Source organism: Mastomys coucha, unplaced genomic scaffold, assembly GCF_008632895.1.
Source record: "Mastomys coucha isolate ucsf_1 unplaced genomic scaffold, UCSF_Mcou_1 pScaffold21, whole genome shotgun sequence".
NCBI lineage: Eukaryota > Metazoa > Chordata > Mammalia > Rodentia > Muridae > Mastomys > Mastomys coucha.
Genome location: NW_022196904.1, coordinates 162827245 through 162848092, shown reverse-complemented (window position 1 = coordinate 162848092; position 20848 = coordinate 162827245). Strand labels below are relative to the sequence as shown.

Here is a 20848-nt window from a genome sequence, read left to right as displayed (position 1 = left end):
AAACCTTCAAAATCAAAATTGCTAGAAAAGGAAATGGAGTAAAGAGCACTCGTGATCATTTGCTTTTGTTTTGTGTTCCCAGCCGAGTGCACATCTGGAATAGTGTGGGCCAAGTAATCTGCTTCAACCCTGGCAGCTTCTGTGTGGGTGATCCGTGCTTTAATTAGATGAAGTTGTTTCCAGTGTCTCTGTGGGATAATCTCTTTCTGTGACCAGGCATAGCCAACTAAATCGGGTCCATCTGACAATGAACCAGAAGCCTTGATTTTGCTCTAGACCTGACTCAGAAAGAAGAGTGATCTGTCCATGGCCTGAATGGGAACCCATGGTTTACCACAGTCTACACTGCACTCTCTTGTACAAAGATTATCCTGTAGTGTTAGTATAGTGAGACAGGAAGTTTACAATTGCTACTCATGTTTTCTATTTACAAATATCGAATTGCATTGCCTCTGTTTTAATGGACTTGGAGACTCACTGAATATAAGGAGTTCACATTTGGAGTTTGTGTAAATGTTGCATGGGATAGTTGCTTTCTTCTCTGCTGATAAAGACATCAGTCACTACTAACACAGAAGCTTCAAACAGGCACTATTAGACCTACTGCAACCCCAAAATATGCTTGCTGAACAGTTGGTTACATGTAACTAATTGCCAGTTCTACAAAGCAGAAACACATATTTGCCTTCAAAATCGTTGGTATGGGGGTAAGAGTAGGGGTATAGCTCCAAGCTCACATTCCTGAATTGAGAATAGCTAGCTGAATAAGGGATCCTGGACCCCCTCAGTCAGGTGAGTCAGGGACACTGTTGTAGTTTGAATAGGGATGACCGCCCCCACCCATAGACATGTGTTTGGCAGCTTGGCCCTCAGGAAGTGCCACTGTTAGGAGGTGTAGCCTTGTTGGAATAGGTGTGGCTTTGTTGAAGAAAGTATCACTATGCAGATGGGCTTTGAGGTCTTATATGCTCGAGCTTGGCCCAGTGTGAGAGTCACTTCTGCTACCTGCAGATCAAGATGTAGAATTATTCATCTCCTCCAGTGCCATGTCTGTCTGCACATTGCCATGTTTCTCACCAGGAGGATAATGGACTAAACTTCTGAACTGTAATCCAGTCCCAATTAAATGTTTTCCTTTATAAGAGTTGTCGTGTTCATGATGTCTCCTTATAGCAGTGCACCTTTACTAAGACAGACACCCTGATAGCACAGCTTACCCACTGGTCTCTTTTATATGCTACTGTCACTTATGTTTCTTGTTGCTGTGACCATAATACCCAAGGAAACCATTAAAAGGAAGGAAGTTTTCATTTTGGCTCGAGTTTTCAGAAGTGTCACGGCTGTGAAGGTATGGATGATTTCTCACTGTGGAGCACAGTGGGAAGAATCAAAAAAAAAAAAAAAACCAGAAGAGAAGAACACAAATGAGATGAGGGAAAGATACAGCCCCTAAGGCTATATCCTCAGTTAATTAAATACTCTCACCAGGTCCCACCTCCTACCTTTGACTATCTCTCAGTGATGCCATCATAGTATGCATCCATCATGGGATCATCTGCTCACTGGACTAAAGACTACATTGCTTTGTGAAGACGACATCACAGATGCAAATATGTGTTTAAGGATTCCTGTGTAACTTTGCAACCCAATCAAGTTGACAATTAACTATCTCCAAATACCCGCCTTGTCCTCCTGGCATTCAAATCCTGGACATAAGCACAGGGCACATGAACATGTCAGTAGCCTGGCCTCTAGCCCAGTCCCTTCCTTTTCCACATGTGAAATACACACCAATCTCCAAGCTTTGGCATTCTTATTTATCCACAAGATCATTTTATTTCTAGGTATGTTTTGAGTTTTAAATATAATGCCACACATGTAAATCCTGGATCCATGTCTTCCTCCCATCAAGTGCTTGGTTAATACTCACCATCCTTCTACTCTCCAAGTGTCTCATCCTCTGTTTCCTAGCTGTTGATACCTCAACAGCTAAACAGCTGTTTAGTAGTATTTGCTACTTTTAACTTTGTAAGTTTGCTTTGAAACGACTACCTCACAGTAATCACCACTTTCAGTGACAATATACCCCAGTTGCCCTTGAGAACTACTTCTGCTCTCATCTTCTTTCCATGCTGTGGACATCTAAGAACTTGTTAATGGGCATTGCACCACCTCAAAACTTTCATGTCTACTGAAGTACCACTTTCCTTTGATTTAGAGTTCTTTTCAATTTTGTTTTGTAAAACTGAAAATCTGCCATGCCATGAAAATTAAGAAAAGAAAGCAGTAATTGAATGTTCTAATGTTGTTTGAACCCTCTGCTTCCTGGTCTTTTTCTCTGAGATTCTCTGATAACAGTTTCACCATGCAGAGCAGCAGAGACATCTATAACCAGAAATAATCCTGAGGTGGTAATGCTTAATGCTATGGATGACTTCTCACTCATTTAAGAGTATTGAGTGTTTGGACAGATAACAAGACAGCGCTTGTCTACACAGTGGCTGATGGCTCCTCAAATTTTCATCTTAAAGGTATGAAAAAATCCGCTCCTAGTGATTAAAAGGGAAATGACAGTGGAAATTTTATATGACAAGTTACTGTGGGTCAAGTTAAAGGGTAATGATCATTCCACTCACAATTTGTAGTCTCTGATTGCAGTTTTCTCGGTAGTGTGGTTCTCTCTGGAAAGGTGAGCACAAGCATTTGATGGGCAACATGATGTCTAAGCTACATGACTGAAGCCTTAACAGTGGAATACTCTTAACTCTATCATTGGAGTGGCTGCTTCAGCCAGTGGCATCTAGTCCTGTTTTCTTGCTGTTGAATGACACTGAAACTTGTCACTGTCCAGCCTCAAAAGTCCATGACCAAGTCACTCCATGGCTTAGTCTTTCTGAAAGACAACTTGAAATTCACTTCTGTAGTAGGCATCCTGGGAAGGAAAGTAGAAGTAGTAGTGCGAATGACCGAGATAATGTTCAGAGCATCCTCTCTCTTCTGAGGGCTGCACTTGTCAAGACTGACTCGGGTATTTGGTTCCCATGTTATGAGGTCATAGTTATTGTCTAGTGAGGGCTCCATTTGTCAAGTTGGAGTCATGTGTTCTGTTCCTATTTTAAAAGTCATCATTATCGTCTACTGTCATCTTGGTCAACTTCTTAGGTCTTATACTTCGTGATTTGGCAGCTTATGTAAGAAAAGAGTCAAACTGTGAAATTATTCTTATGTCTCCAGTATATGCTATTTATGTTTTATTTCTATGAAAACTTAAATAGAAAATAATGAAGTCATAAAATTTGTAATTTTGCTTTTGGAAAAAAATTCTCTATTGCTAGTAATTGTATCTTCTTGTAGTATGATACAAGAGTGTAAATTAGAAGCTGGTGAACTGAATTTGAAAAGTGTAGTGACAATTCTGGAATTTTAGTTTTTTTAAAAAAAAACAGAAATATTATAAGATTGTATGCTTTTGCTTTAATCCCAAGTGTGGGGATTAGGGAGCTGCTTCAGACTATCTGTAGCAGATGAATATGATTTGTTTCATGCTCTAGTAGAGACATGGTTTTACCAGCTACAGATAGTTTCTGCAATTGTGTGACATTTGAAATTCTAAGAACTTTTCAGAAGATTATAAATTGTAGGGCCCTGATACTTTGGTTTAGTGGTTGTTGCTCATTAAGGTGGGTTGGTTGCAGTTTGTCAGTTGTCCTACTCAAAGAAGAAACAAAATGAAAGAAATCGATTTAGGGATCTCTCTCTCTCTCCTCTATTCTTCTTTCTCGCCTATCTAGTGGCAGGGGTTGAAACTGGATATGAATAGGGAATAAATTGTGGAGAAAAGAACCCACAATGTAGCAAAGAACAGATATAGAAAAGTGTAAAAAATGTTATAAGATTTTTAAGTGATGCAAATACTTTTACTTCTAAGTAAAATTAATTTAAGATTATAGGTCACTTTTATATAAATATTTAAAAAATTTCCCATATTTATAAATATTCACATAACTTAGGAAGAACACAGACAAATAAACTGCTGTATCAAAAACTATTAGGCAAGAAATATATGGTCCCTACACATCCAAAAGTAAACGTTCCAGCAAAGAGATTGTTCTTAATATTGAAGAGAAAATCCCTATAGTGGGCTGGTCGAGATAACACTGAGGAAGGAGTCTTTGGTAAAGAAAAGCAATTGGTGATTATCTAAATGAGGGACAAAAAGGACAGATATCAGAGGTGGAGGGAATGAAACCTAGGAAGGCGTTAAAAGAAGAGCAAAGCGAGCCAAGCCATAGGCATTAAACGGTCTGATATCTTGTCAGTGTGGTATAGGATATGGGAAGCACAGCCAGAGGTGAAAAAAAAAATGATACAGACCAAACTGTGAAAGGTCTTTCTGAGCAGATATAAATTGTGGCGTCATTGTGAGGGGGCAGATAGCTTCTAAAGCAGCAACTCTCTGCTCATTATAATTACCTAGGAAACATTTTTAGCACTATCCATGACTGACCCCTTCACAGACTAATTAAATCAAAGTTTCTTAGAATGGTGTTCAAGCATTATGGTTTTAAAAAAATATCCCTAGATGATGTCTAAAATGAGGCTGGTTGAGGGGCACTCTTCTAAATGTCATTAGGTGGAGTGTAAATTGATGGAATGCCAACACTTTGAACTGGGGGTCCATAAGAACTGACATGAGGCTGCAAGCCCACCATGTTTTGATGTTGGATGAAGAAAAAAGGAAGACAGTGAGGCTGCTTCCTAGGTCTCCAGCTCCATGAACAGAGACTAGATGGGGATTATATTCAACAAGGTAGTAAATATAACAAGCATATGGCTTAATGAGGAAGACAGGATTGTGTGTGTGTGTGTGTGTGTGTGTGTGTGTGTGCATGTGTGTGTATGCCCTAGTTGGGTCTGATATTCTGTGAAGCATATGCCAAAGGCTATTAGCTGTACCTCTCTGAAGTAGAAGAGGTATTTGAAATGCATAGAAATGTGTAGATATGCAGAGTCACCCATATATCTTAGGCTTTGAAGGCTTAGGAGTAGTCAAGAAAGACCCATAATAAGTAGAGAGTGCCTGACTGTGGTTCTCACAGTAGAACATCTGGTAAGCATGTGTGAGGCCCTGGGTTCAAATATGCTTTTTCTTTGCAACAAAGTTTGTGGTATGAAAATTGCTCAGGTTACTGAGCCCCAAAGCCATAAAAGTTCAAGTACTGCATAGTGACTTTCATGTTTCTGAGAAAAGATACCATGACCAAGGTGATTTATGTAAGTATGAGTTTATTAGATTACAGTTTCACATGACTGGAGTCCATGGCCATCATGGCAAGGAGCATGGTGGCAGACAGGCATGTCACTGGAGCAGTAGCTGAGAGTTTAATATCTGATCTATTAACAGGAGACAGAGAAAGCAAAAGCTAACTGGGAATGGCAGGGACTTTTGAAACCTCAAAGTCCATCTCTAGTGGCACACCTCCTTGAACAAGTCCACATTTCCTACTCTCCACATCTCCTTCCCAAACAGATCCACCTATTCTGGACCAAGCATCAAGTATGTGAGCTTATGGGGATTATTCTCATTCAAACTATCATAAGAACACAGGAGAAAGGGGTTCACAAAAGAGAGCAAACTAGGGTCAAACTGAAAACTACCAAGTGAAAACAGAAAGTCTAAAAGCAAAATCTACTTAAGTCCAAGTCTTAAAAACCATTTGTATCAGTAAGGAACCACTGACCAATGATAGCCATTGCATTTTACAGGACTCACAACATACAGATGTTGTTGCTCTGCATGTATGTGTGTGTGTGTGTGTGTGTGTGTGTGTGTGTGTGTGTGTGGTGTGATTTGTTTTACAAATGATAGGAAAAATGAGTTGTCTGGCACCTGTTTTGCTAACTAAACTTTTTGACTCATTAGGTTCTGCCTTTATTTTCTGTCTAGCTAAAATACAGGATAAATTTGCTTTGTCTCTGCAAGTAAAGGAAAACAGAACAAAATAGCCTCTTTTCAGTGCCCTGTTCACCATTCTGCTCTCCCCACCCCTTCCAGATTCCCCAAAGCAAAATTCCAACTGCTAGATCTAAGGCTAGAGTCCCTTTACAAGGATTTACTTAGATAAAAAAAAAAAAACCAATGAATTAAAATGTCCAGTTTTAAAAAAGGAGAGAGCCCAGGGAGCACAGATACGCAGATGTCCTTTGGGTGATGGAGTCCTAATAAAGGCTAGGCCACTATGGCCAAAGCAGCTTGCTAGTTACTCACAATGTTTTTCTCCCACTATGGCCAAAGCAGCTTGCTAGTTACTCATAATGTTTTTCTTCCATGGGATACAATAGTCTCCTGTCTGTTCTTTTGCCTACAATTCTACCAGCTAGATCTTTTCAGGAGGCAAGAAGTAGTATTTTTGAAATGAGTAAAACATTGCATAAGGGTCTTGGAGCTATTGATTATGGCAGGGCTTTGTTGGATTCTTTTGACTTCTTAGTACTCTCTAATGGAGATCAATGGCCAGAAGGCAAGAAGCATATGGGTTGACAAAGTAGAACTCAGTAGTTTGAGAAGTCTATGGTGGTGTGTAGGAACTTGGGCAGTTCAGTTGAGGACCAGCTCCTGGAAAAAAATACAGCTGAAGACAGGGAAGATCGTGTAAGTTCTGGATGACATTCATGTGTACAAGTAATATGTATTAGGTTAATTGTATAATAATCTAGATACTTTAAGATGTTTTCTCTACTGAGCCAGTATGTATGACTCTATGGACTCATCTGGCACATCACCATGGGCCATTGTGGCATATGTATTCAAGACTTCAAACTTAGGTCAAAGCACAATTCACTATTGATTCATGCTGAAACATGTTTAGTAGTATTTGCACATCATATCTGATTCTAACTGATTTTGCACAATCCATTCACTAAAGAACTGAATTCTTGATTTAACAACCCAGTTTACAATCCTATTCTAGTGCATAATGTGTTTTTAAATAGTTACGCCAGATATGTATACACTGATATAAACTTATTGAGACATGAAGGGATTAAGCTACCAGGCTGGACTATAATATGAAGGGTTTGGAAATAAAATATTTGTAAATTCTAAGGAAGGTAACATTAAACAAGGAGAACCCCCTACATTAAATCAAGAGTTAGAAAATCAAGCCACACAAAACCATGAGAATCTGTTCTAAAGTAAGAAAATCTAACAACAACAACAACAACAACAACAACAACAACAAACCTCTAAATGCACACACGAGAAAAGGCAACTAGTATTTCATGCCTGTCAGATCCTAGATGAGTTTAGTTCTGCAACAATGTCGTGGAGACCTCATTAGCTCCACTGTCCATGCTGAGACGCTCAAAGAGGGTAAATAATTAGCCCAGGGACACAAAGCTAGTACTTAAAGCAGTTAGAACTAAAACTGCAGGTCTGACTGTTCTGTCTCTTGTGGCTCATATATTATTGCAATCACTTTGTTGCATTTTGCAAATACATTTTAAAGCAATTCTTCTAACACTTTGTAATGTTTGTTTTTGAGACCTGTTTGAACACATATCCTGGAAAAAGGACATCTAAGCACAATGGTTCCCTGCTTTTTATTTGTTTGTTTTTAAGGCTGAGGTTTTTATTATCTACTTGGAAGCAAAAAATGCTAATCATGCCTTTATTTCTGTTGCAACAGTTCTATAGCCAAACTGCAGATGTTCTGTGCAGGCAGGTTTTATGTCATTTTGAAATAAACTAGAGTCATCTGAGAGAAGATAACATTGATTGAGACAAGTCCTCCATAAGATCTGACTGTTAGGCAAGCATGTGGGGTATTATTTTAATTAGCAATTAATGGGGGAGGGCCCAGCCTATTGTGGGTGGAACCATCCCTGGGATGGTGGTCTTGGGTTCTATAAGAAAGCAGGCTGAGCAAACCATGAGTAGCAATCTAGTAGGCATCACCCCTCCATGGCCTCTGTTACAGTTGCTGCCTCCAGGTTCCTTCCTCCAGGTTCCTGCCTCCAGGTTTCTTCCTCCAGGTTCCTGCCTCCAGGTTCCTGCCTTCAGGGCCCTGCCTTGTTTGAGTTTCCACCTTGATTTCCCTTCCTCCAGTTGCTTTCAGTGCTGTTTTATCACAGCAATACTAACCATAAGACAGTTGTTATGCTTTGGTCCAGAGTTCATGAGACAGGACCATGCTTATAGAAGAAGGTATTCTTAAAGGATTCCTTTTAAATTTATTTTATATTTGACGATTTGCAGTGAGATTTCTGAGGCAGGCAAAATGTTACACAATATGTTACATTGTGTTCTGGTGTGGTTCCAGTATAATAGGACTTGTTGTGGTAGAGGTAGTTTAGTCTTTTATCAAAGTTTTACTAAGTTTCTATTGCACAGAACAATGGGCTTCTAGTTGAATGACATGTTCTTTTAATAAGTATTTACCCATAATTTAAAGAAAGTATAACTGTTTTAGCACAAAAAGAAGCAGAATTAGTATTAGGTCCCTCTTATTATTTTTTTCTTTCTTTTAGTGAAAAGTAAAGCTGAGACTATCCTACAAGTACTAATTCCATGCATGACTAATTCAGACTTTTGAAGAGGTGCCTTCTTTCTAAGGAGACAGATCACTACACAGCGTGGAGAGAGCTCTTCAGCCCCTACCTTGCTTGGAGTGGCAGTAGCTATGCAGCTGTAGCATAGCACAGGTGCACAGAGTGCATGCAGGTGCATCCAAGCACTGGTGCAACAGAACAGAGGTGCAACAGAGTGCAGGTGCAACAGAGCACAGGTGCAACAGAGTGCAGGTGCAGCAGAGCGCAGGTGCAACAGAGTACAGGCGCAACATAGAACAGGTGTAACAGTGCAGCTGCTTGGAAACTTCTAGGAGAGAGGAATGGAGTTTGACCCACCTCAACTATTACTGAGAAAAATTACAAGATTTGAAAGAACCTTTGGTTAGGGAAGACAGGACCCTTTCAAAGACTTGATTTAAAGTGAAGACTGGAGCTGGACAGTGGTGGTACATGCCTTTAATCTCAGCACTTGGGAGGCAGAGGCAAGTGGATTTCTGAGTTTGAGGCCAACCTGGTCTACAGAGTGAGTTCCAGGACAGCCAGGACTACAAAGAGGAATCCTGCCTTGAAAAACCAAAAAAAAAAAAAAAAAAAAAGTGAGGACCGAAGAAAGAATAGACAGCAATGTGACATCCCTATTTCCTCAGCCCCATCCCGGTGGAATCTTCCACTGGTGCTCATCCGTTTCCCTCCTCCCCTATTTTTTAACTTGTTATCTCTAACTTTTATCTCTTTCTCATCTCTCCACCCTGACAAATTTTATATATTCTACCCCACATTCCATGTGACTTTTCTCTATATTGCATTTACCAGCCTTCCTACATTATTCCCTATTTGACTTCTCTCTGACAGTAGCTTCTTTCTATGAGCCAAGTGTTCAGGCCAGTAAGCTGTAGATAAAGGCCAATAACTGGTGTATCTACCCATCAGCTGAAATCATGTCTTCTACACAACAGATGTGGCCAATGGAGCTTCACTGGTACAGAAAGGGTCAGGGCTAAACACAGATAGGACAAAGGTACATCTTTCTTCTAGTAGCTACAGTAGGGTCTAAGACAAAGGTACCTTATAAAGTTTAGTTATAGGCAGGTGAACCCAGTAGGATGAAATATAAATAATATAGTAGATTCAAAAAGTAACATTATCTACAAAACTGAAGGGAAGGATGTGGTAAGAGGAGGTGGCATTGGCAATAAGTGTTTCAGATCTGATGTAGGGAAGTCATCTCAGAAGGTGGCACTAAAGCACAGACCTAGGCTATATTTTCAAACAGTGGGAGGACAAGAATTCTCCAGGTGCCCAACTGCTCCCGTCTTCCACCCACTTCACTCCCTTAATATGTTTGTTTTCCCACATACAGATTTGTTCCTTTCCCTAAAGAGACCCGCTGGTGGGATGAGAACTGATAGTTGTTCTCTTTAACACTTGGCTCAGGAGAAAGAGCATAGGCTGATCTGTTCCACCTTTAATCTGTTGAATAATTACAGTAATCACTCTCATCTACAAAAGGTGTGTTCTAAGACTCCCAGGGATGTCTCAAGCTATGCATACTACTGAACATTCTACATACTGTTTTTCTCTATGCATACACACCTGTCTTAGGGTTTCCATTGCTGTGAAGAGACAACTCATCTCTGAAGGTTGTTTGTTTCTATGAGCCAAGAGTGTTCAGGTCAGTAAGCTGTAGATAGAGGCCAAGAGCTGGTATAGCTGCCTGTCAACAGAAATAATCGGATCTACTACACAACAGATGTGACCAATAAGTTTCACTGGTACAGGAAGGGGTCAGGGCTGAACACAGATAGGACAGAGGGAATAATGTGAGGAGGCTGGGAAATGCAGTAAGGTAACTCTTATACAGGCAAACATTTAATTGGGGCTGGCTTACAGTTTCAGAAGTTCAGTCCATTATCATTATGGCAAAAAGCATGGTAGTGTCCAGGCAGACATGATGATGGGAAAGGAGCTGAGAGTTCTACATCTTGATCTGCAGGCAGCCAAGATGGGTCTGGACCTCAAAGCCCCACCTCAACAGTGACACACTTCCTCTAACAAGGCTGCACCTCTTCCAAGAAGGACATACATCCTAATAGCGCCACTTCCTGAAAGCCAAGCATATTCAAACCAATACAATACCTATGATGTAGTTTCACTATGAAGTGGGCAGACTAAGGTCTTCAGAATACTGGTAGAACATTAATAAGAATATTCTATGATGAACAGAGTTTTAGATTTTCTCTCTCTAAATAATTGTGCTTACTGCAGAAGACTGAAACAACTGAACAACACATAGTCCAAATGCAGATGTGGGAAGTGAAGGGTGTGCTACAAATCTTTTTCTAGAACGCTATGGAAAAGACTCAGGTTTAGAAAAAGGAGGAGTCATATTTACTTTGGGAAAATGAAGATGTATTTCCAATATGTTAACCAAAAAAATTACAGTTTAGAATTTTGTTAATATGTGGGTAGCATAATGTACATATTGACATGGTATTATACAGTCTGGAGTAGTCTCTATAATTCATTCATTTGCTCATGTTTACAGAGCAATCACTAGGGCCAAAAGTGTAGATGTGTTCATTTGATGTCTCTAACCTGAGATTCATGATTTGACTTCAGAATATGTGAATTCTCTGAAATAATTTGAAAAGGTGTCATATGCATAGAAGGAACCATGACTCTGTAATGGGTCTCTACTAATAGTTGCTACAATGTATTGGAAATCTTCATCCATTGCATGGACAGGGGAGAGAATCACTGACAATTCAGATGAGCAACCTGCTTGCATAGAATATAAATTCTAGAGGAAGCCAGAGATGGAAAGGCTATGGTTAAGAAGCAAGCAAAACAGCAGGGAATGGTCATTTAAGATAAATCCAAAGGAATTTCCTGAACAGCACTGCCTTGGGGAGCAAAGTCCAGAAAGGCTTTCTGGGAAAATATGTCAGACAAAGACTGGCATGAGAAGAGACAGCAGTCTTAGATACCATCAGATGTGTCTAAAATCTTGTGACATTGTGGCACTGTGTTGTCATCTACAAAGTTCATGCTCAAGAACTGTACAGACAAGATAAAGAAAAATACCATGTGAAGGGTATCATAGTGTTTTAAGGAGGTTTACAATTTTATATTGGGCAGCATTCACAGTTAGTCCTAGCCGCATGCAGCACACTGGCCACAGGTTGGGCATGCCTGAATCACAGAGAATTCTCCTCAGTGATCAAACCCAAGGATTTTGTTATGTACTTTTTATTTATTTTCTCATAATCACTGAGATTTAAATTTAAATTATCTCTAAGATTTGATCTTTACTCACATAGCATGAAGGAACCAGGGTGGATGATGTCTTTAGCATCAAGCCTTAATCATCAGTCCTTCTGATGTAAAAGGAAACAGTGTAACATAAGCCAGAGTTCCGGATTCTGCCTGTTTTACACTCACAGATAATTAAAATAGCATATGTTGATTTGTTATTCTTCATCTGTTATTTTTAATTGCAATTGTAATAGAATGCCAGTCACACTGCTAGAGGATTTTTTTGTTAGGCTTATATATAATCAGATGAATGTGCTCTCTGGGTGGCGATATAGAGAAGCTACAATGTAATATTTGTGTGTGTGAAGATTTTAAGTTTCTTATTAAAAATTTAAAGAAGAAGTAGATGCATGGCTGAGTAATATGTTAATAAATGCTAGGAGCTGCAGTAATAGGCGATTATGCCACTATAAGCTAGTTCTATGCATTTGGATTAGTTGTTGAGGGTCTCCTAGTTCTGCTACTTGAAAGCAGATATGAAAAGTGGATTCATATTCAGTGCAGATTTAAAGAACTTGGATCTTTAGTATCTCCATGGAGATCCAGTTATCAACTTTCTCATCATACGAGGTTGATCATTATAATAGCTCAAGAAGATTCTTCATGAGTGAGAGAAGAAACCTATTTTATATTTAGCTGAAAGCCTATGTGACTACAAAGAGTTAATTGCTTATGGATCTCAACAAACTCAACTGGACTAGAATGGTAATGTGTCCCATAGGCTGTAAAGGAAAAAAAAGAACAAAAAGGGAACAAAAAGTGTTTGGGTAATATTCAACCAATCATATATTTGATGATTTTAAATGCTAGCTTATTTAAAAGTAGAGTTGGAAATGAAATACTAAATTTTGAGGTTTTGTTTGTCTATTCTGCATATTTGCATATGTAAAACTTCCCTGATTAATAGTGTCCTCTGAGCCTAAAATGAAGTCACTGTATAACATTATTATTATTCTTTCCCTACAGGGAAAAGTAAGAATACAAAATTGGTTGTAAACAGAGAAACTGCTGGTAGATGACTAATTTTTAATTAAATATTAAGATGAAGCATACCCATCCAGTTCCGAGCTACTTATAGGTGTCTCTTAGCAAGTTCTCAAGCAAATCCAGACTTCTTGCTGTTGTCTATCAAACTACTGGACATCACTGGCTTTTTGCTTAGAATCACAAATATCACCAGAGACCCTTATCTGTTACCATGAATTCTGGAGGCTCCCAGGTCTTGGTGGGATTGCAATTGTGGCTACAAAGGCTACTGTTTCTAGTACTCTATCTTGTTCCACCTCTTCAGCTACCACTGATGCTTACAGTGAAGTTTCAGAACACATAAAACTCACAGTGATCTCTGATTGAATGCAAACCATATTTGAGAAGCAGAACTCTAGGCATCTCCAGTTTTCTTTGCACCTTTGTAGCAAAGCTGTGAGTTATTTCTTTTGACATAGGCTATTTGAAATAGATACCCTTTACAACACCAAAGAGATCAAGGTCAGACTTCTAATAAGTTGCTATTATTCACCGATACAAGATAAATACAGGGGCAGAACTTGGTTATTGGCTTTAGGAAATGTTGATGCCAAGGAGTTCACATCACACTAGATGATGTGATTCTATTACTGGTGTGGCCCAGCTTCCAGAAGTCAGATTAAAAAAGAAAACCAGCAATGGTCACAGGTTATCACTACTGTCCAGAGAGAGCCACATGAAGGAGAGTTCCAAGTATTCCCATCAGCTTAAATACTAATGAATGATCCCCACTGTCAAGCTCAGCATCTTCCAGATGCTGCCGAGTCAGTCTTGACTTTCCTGCTGCCAATGGAGGTGAATTTATATAGAAGAACATGGAAATGCAACTTCTGGACTCTATGGGGATAAGTATCTGAGAGGAAATAGGATAGTTCATAACTTTCTCCATCTTTTCTAGGGTGTCCTGGCTACTGATTCCTATTGGGAAGTATGTTTGCTTAATTTTTCTTTCTTTTACTTTATGTGTGTGTGTGTGTATGTTTGTGTATGTGTCCATGTGAGTATGTCCATGTGAGTGTATACTTCTCTCTTTCTCTCTCTGTTTCTCTCTCTCTCTCTCTCTCTCTCTCTCTCTGTGTGTGTGTGTGTGTGTGCATGAGTGTGCGTGTGTATTCATTTGTGTCCATGTGAGCGTGTCCATGTAACTGTATACTTCTCTCTCTCTCTTTCTCTCTCACTCTCTCTCACTCTTTCTCTGTGTGTGTGCATGTGTGTGCGTGTGTGTTTGTATGTGTCCATGTGAGCATGTCTATGTAAGTGTACACTTCTCTCTCTTTCTCTCTCTGTGTGTGTGTGTGTGCATGTGCACCTGTGTACTTGTGCACCATTAACAACTTAGAGTTGTTCCTTAGCAGTCAGAATGCTTTTTGGCTAGGTTGGCTGTGCAGAGAGCTCTAGAAATGAGTCTGTCTCTGCTTCCCCAGTGCTGAGATTCTCAAGCATATGCTACTATCTCTAATGTTATACATAGACTCTTGGGATTGAACTCCTATCCTTAGGCTTACACAGACAATATGTTACTGACTAAGACATTTTCCCAGCCCATTATAGTCCCTTCTTTACAGTAGAGTGTGAAAAATATGGACTGGAGAACTAGGCATAATATTTGTATCTTGATCTCTTGCTAATTGTAGTACTAACTAGTTGTAGTACAACTGTGTGTGAACCACTCTTGTTTTATCTATGAGTTGGAGGAAAACAACTGTGGGATTATTGTTAGAATAAAGGAAGATAGAACCTGGAACATAAATGCTTAGCTATCTTTCTTTCCATTGCTCAAATAAATGTTTGCTCCATCCAGCTAGAAATATAGGAATATTCTCAAAATCTTGTCTGTGGACCAGCATTATAAACATTTTCTTGAATGAAAATGAAAATTCCTAAGACACACTTGAAACTTGCAGAATGATAAACTATAGTGTTTAAGGCTAGAAAGTGATGTTACAAATCCTCTGGGTGACTCTGTGCTTGTTAAACTTTGAAAACTGTTGTAATGGTGTGTGTGTGTGTGTGTGTGTGTGTGTGTGTGAGAGAGAGAGAGAGAGAGAGAGAGAGAGAGAGAGAGAGAGAGTTTTAAACCACTGACTTAATATGCACAAACATGTTTAGTCTGAAATTTATGATTGTGAGATTTTTATTTGAACCCTACTTCAGGTTATAGGAGAATTAGCATTTCATTTCTCTATGAACAAAGAAAATAATGATTATTTTGAGCAAAAAATATATAGAGACTAGAGAGATGGCTCTGTAATTAAAAGCAACTGCTGCTTTTGTAGGCGACCCATGTTCAGTTCCCAGAACCTACATGATGGCTCACAACTATTCATAACTCCAGCTCTAGGGGATCCAGTGTCCTCTTCTGACCTCCACTGGAAGCAGGCACATGGTACACAGACACACGTGTAGATAAAACACACATGCAACATAAAATTCAGTCAATTCTAAAATCTTTTTTAAAAAGATATTGACTCTATAGGAATGAACAAAGCCTGTGTCTCCTTATGTAATGTCACAGTAGTAAAAGTGGTATAGTGGTAGATGGTCTGCCAGTGGGATTTCTATAGCTCTCACCTCTATCAACTGCTGTAGGACTTTCATTTCCCTTTAGAGTCTCCCTGACTTATTTCTGGAAGGCTGCAACTTGTATTTCAACTGTATCACTAAACATCCTCTTATGTTCTTTTAGTCTACCAAATAGTGAGGTGAGTTCTCACTGTGAAAACTCATAATGGGGGCCACCCACATCTCTTCTGCTGCCATAGCCATTAATTGCCCCAAAGCTGTGTCTGCCGGTGATTCTGATGCTGTGTGCTCAACAATCAGTATTGCTGACACTATTGATAGTACACCCTGGGGGACCCGCTCAGAGACAGTTACACCACTAAACAGACATGCCCCATTATTCCCAGCCTCTGTGCTGCTGTTTGTGCTGTAGATAATAGAGGCTACTGATCCACCCACCTAGGCAGCATTTCTAATAGAACCCTCAAATAAAAGAAAAAAAATCTTGGGGACAGAGCAGAGGGGTTCAGTCAGTAAAGTGTTTAACTTACAAACACAATGAAGTTGAAACCCAGAGCCCATGCTAAAAGTGCCTGTCATGGCGGCAGGAACTTGCTTGGAAGGCACAGATAGGCAGACCTCTGAGTTCACTTACCAAGGAGCTTAAATAATTTGACAAACTCCAGGCCAGTGAGAGAGACATTTGAAAGCAGGGTTAATCCCATCAGAGGGATGACACTTAAAGTTGTCCTTGGGCCTCCACACAGATATACATATATGTAAGTGTGTACCTGTACATCCAGACATCTCCGTACACACAAACATGTAAACAAACATACATAAAAAAACGTCAAAGCTGTGTGCTCTTCCCAGGGCTTTGTTAACCAAAGTCATTCCATTCCATTCTTGTGAATTAGTCCCCCAAAATAACACAAGTGTGGACCTCCTAAAGTCTTATATAGACTTGATTTTATTTAAAGCTTAGTGATAAGTCTGAAAATATCTGAATTTCTCCTTTATATCATTTTTATATCCCCCAAAACATATCGAGCTATAGAATATTTCTGTTAACTCCAAGGTAGTTTATTTATAATATTTTAAACTCAGGTAGCCCTGCCTAGGCGACCACCTTCAAGTTTCTATAGACATCTATGTGTGTTTCCTACCCTATAATTTCATGCACAGTAAATCACGTAGTCTGTGTATGGAAGGACTGCCTTTGTGTCTGGTTTCATTCACCCATCAAGATGTTTATTTTCAGGTTTAGGTATGTAGTTGTGTGCATAGTGGCTGACTAGTACTGTACATTGAGAGTATAACAGTTCACTTCTGTTTTCGTTTTGATGTGTATTTGGGTTGTATCTAGCTTTCAGCTTTACCTCCTTGTGCTAATAATTACTGCAGAACTCATCATGCATGTACCACTAATTCCCTGTCTGCCTTCAAATGTGTTATGCCAATCCAAGAACAGTGCAAAGTAAAAGCCCACATTTTCAGTCTGTGATGTTATGCTTATTTTCATATAAATTGTATATACTTCAAGACTGTATATATATATATATGTTCATATATACATATATATATATAGTTTTATGACATGAGCTCTATTTTCTTTCATATTCAATTCATAGAGCATGAAGGACAGCTAAGCAGTGACAGCTATCAAAATGACTCATCTTCATAATTCATAGCAATATTGAAAGTTAATGTTCCTGACTCTTTCACAAAGAATTTCTTGGTCAGTTAGGATCCTGTCAGGAATACATGAAAAAAGATCCAGCCCACAAACACTTAAGCTGGAATTTAACTTACTGGTTTTCTATTTCTGAAGTCCAAGGAAAAGATGACCTCAAGCATAACTTGCCTACAGACTCAAAATAATCAAGAGGAAGGCGGTTTCCTGTGTCTGGATATTCCTTAGCTCTTCTTTCCTTCTTCACTGTCCCATAATAGCAAGTGTGTAGAAACAGCAGGCATTATCCTAAATCTATTATTTAGGTATAATAGAGAATGGAGAATTTCTTTCTGCAGAGACAAACAAAATTTCTTATGAGTTTTTGTTGCTCAAATTTATTAATGTACTCACATCTGACCTACTCCCTAAGCAATGAGAAGGCTGCCTGGATTTGCTGGATCCTACTAAACTGACCTACCAGTGTCAAAAATGTGGAAAGTGAAGCTGAAAGGATAACTGAACAGTTAAGAATCTTATCTACAATTCCAGAAGACCTGGGTGCGATTCCCATCACCCACATGGTGGTCCACAACCATTCATAACTCCAGTTCTAGGGGATCTGATGCCCACTTGCACCATGCACACATGTAGTAGATAGGTATATATGTATGCAAGACACATCAAAATAAAAATAATGAATCTTTTTTAAAACTAGGGAGAATAGTTGGCCACCTTAGAAGAATAAATGCTCTTTTTAAAAGGATCAGTAGAGTACTTACTGTACAGCTAAACCAGATGGCTATTAGCATAGTGTTGAAAAACAGGTTCTTGGTAGTTTATATTGTCAATATGTTAAAAATATTAAGATATTGAGATTTTACTGCAGAGTCCATTGTATGACCTCTCAAAAGGGATATCTAGCCCCTATTTATGTGGTTACTGTAAACATAAAGTTTGTGGAATGTTTTATGTAATCACCTCTAAAATCAACCATGTGACATTCTTTGAGTACTTCTCAACCCATTTATCCTTGGAGCTGCGTTTTCAAGAAGTCTAGAAGGCTTTTGTTAATGTTAAAAATCAATCTCCATTCATTTAGAAGGCTGAAAAAAGACAGAATCATAAGTTGTCAATTATTAAGTTCTGTTTTCAATTATCTTATTGTGAAATCATGAGAAATGAACACAGTTTGAAGCTTGGGCTAGCATTGCTACAAAACCTTCTTTCTTGGATTATCATGCACTGGGAGAAGAGTTATAAGTTCTAAGTGACTTTACATTAGCGTTGGCATCCTCCATGGCCTAGGAGACTATTATCCAAAGGCCCACTCTCTAGACCCTCAGAGGTTCACTTGCACAACCCCATCCCCCCATTTTCCCTACTTTACTGAAGCTCACAGAATAGGTGGACCTCACTCAAGTTTTAGGGCAAATGTTGTTATTTAAATAAACAAGGAAAGGACTCTTTTTTTTTTTTTGCATGATCATTTGTTTAACAGAACTGTTCACCTCAGTGCTATTTTGGGTGATTGAGAGTACAAAATACTGTTGGATCCTGTTCAGTATTAGGTCATGTTTATTTTTAAAGTGAGGCCCATTAGTCTAAGTGAGATGAGATTTTGTTTTTCTGCATTAGTCAGTAGTACAAAATATTACTTTTAAAACATACTGGTTCCTTCCAACAGATCTTTTCCATTGATATAGAAACACATGGGGAAATTTTGTATTTCTAGCTATTACAGTATTTTTCCTCTCTAAATATGCCTGTGGGTGTTTATGAACCTTGTCTGTACAACATCTGTCACAGATATCCTTAGGATCCTTATTGTCCTTTATTTTTTTATTGCATTCTGTCCTTACAAACCCTCTGGTCTGTCTACTAGGTGCTTACAGGCACCTTTCCCATTCTCACTTATTTTCCCAGTGAGCCTGAGAGTTGAAGTATGCTTAGTACAATAATAGATGGAGATAGAAGTTTGTCCAAGACAGACCCAACCTTGCAGTGCCATTATTGATGATGTATTAGCTGTGACTCTTCTCATCACCAAGATGTCTGCCTTCTTTCATTCTTTCTCCCTCCATCCCTGACTTTGGCTTCCTCCTTTCTTCCTTCTCTGCCTTGTCCCTCCATCCTGATCTCCCACACATTATGACCCACTGTATTTCAGGAACACAATGTAGTTAGTGCTGCAATCAGTGTGCACGTGGACTATACTCCCCATGCCAGAACTTGTCAATGATACTTAATCTGAAATTATGTCCACTTTGCCAAATATCTACCAACTCATGACAACCATTCAAGTCAAGTCTCAGTGCCTAGGACTTTGACTACTTAAGATCTAATATATAAACTACATCTTTTTCACCTTTATATATCTGGAGTATTATTTTTAGCCTAATGCTCATTAGGTTCAACTGTGTCATTATAAATGAGTGATTTCCTTCTTTTCAAAATGCTGGATAGTCTGCTATTGTGCACATATATATCACACTTTTTTATTCATTTATACACTGACAGGTTGGTTCCATATTTAAACTTTTGTGAATGCTGCTGTAACGAACACAAGTTCACAGGTTTCACTGGCATGCTAATTTCCGTTCTTTTCAGTATGTACCTAGAAGGAAGAGTGCTGCATAAGGAAGTTGGATTTTTAATTATGGGAGGCTTCTTTACTGCTCCCCATAATGGTAGTAACCCTTTACTGTCCCACTGAAAGTATACAAGAGTTTTGTTTTCTTCCCATTCTCTGCCTTTGAAGTAACAGGCAGCCTAATATTTTGCTGTCTGTTTGGATAGCAGGCCTTTTCAGATAGCTTTTTATTTAGCTGTACAAGTAGACTGATGACTTCTGTACACAGATTTGTCTCCTTGGATTTGCTAAATGCTTTAATACCTCTCTTCTCTCCCCCTTTACCCCTCTTCTATGTCTCTGTAGTCCTCGGAAAGAAACAATGAACCTTGAAAGTTGTAACATGTTCTTGATCAACTTAACTAAAATATCAGTCCACACACATCCCAATATGAGCTCCTCATTGTCAAGTGCAAATAATTATCTCTATAGCTCTCCTAATTAGTACCATGTTAAGCAGAAATGGCATCAGTAAACTTTGTTATCTTGGACCAGATCTTAGAGGGAAGCATTCAGTCCTGAATTGTGATGTTAGTTGTGAGCTTCTCATACATGTCCCACACTTATCTTCATTTCCTATCACATTCCAAGTTTTGTATTACTTCTTTTAATTTTTGATAGTATAATGTAAGTACATCACTTCCCCCTTTTCTGTCTGTGCATCACAGTGCCTGTGTGCGCAAAGTGCCTATAAAGGCCAGAAAAGGGCATCAGATCCTATTGAACTGGAGTTATAGAACATTGTTACTTGCCCTGTAGAAGATGGAAATTGAACCAGGTCCTCAGAGGTGTCAATGCTCTTAAGCACTTGGCCATCTCTCCAACATCTTCATTTCCCACCTTCATTGAAAAGAGCTCATGTTTTTTCCTTGTTTCTGTTAATGTGGGGTGTATCACATTCATTTATATGTTTGTGTTAAATCATTCTCTCACCTGCCAAATGAACCCAATTTGTTCAACATATATGATTCTTTTGAGGCTCTCTGGCTTTTTGTTTGTTTGTTTGTTTGTTTTTGACATTCATATTCACTCAACATTATAGGCTAGGTGGGTTTTGTAGTATTTTTTTTTTGTGTAAATGAGTTTATTGATGAATACACAAGGTAAAGGCTCCCCAAACCCCACCCTCC

General features: G+C 38.9%; 1 protein-coding gene across 2 annotated transcripts in view; it reads left to right on the top strand.

Annotated features, from left to right (window-relative positions):
• Window positions 1-20848, top strand: part of Prkg1 (protein kinase cGMP-dependent 1) — a 1194975-nt gene that overhangs the window by 293109 nt on the left and 881018 nt on the right. The gene's annotated exons all lie outside the window — the stretch shown is intronic.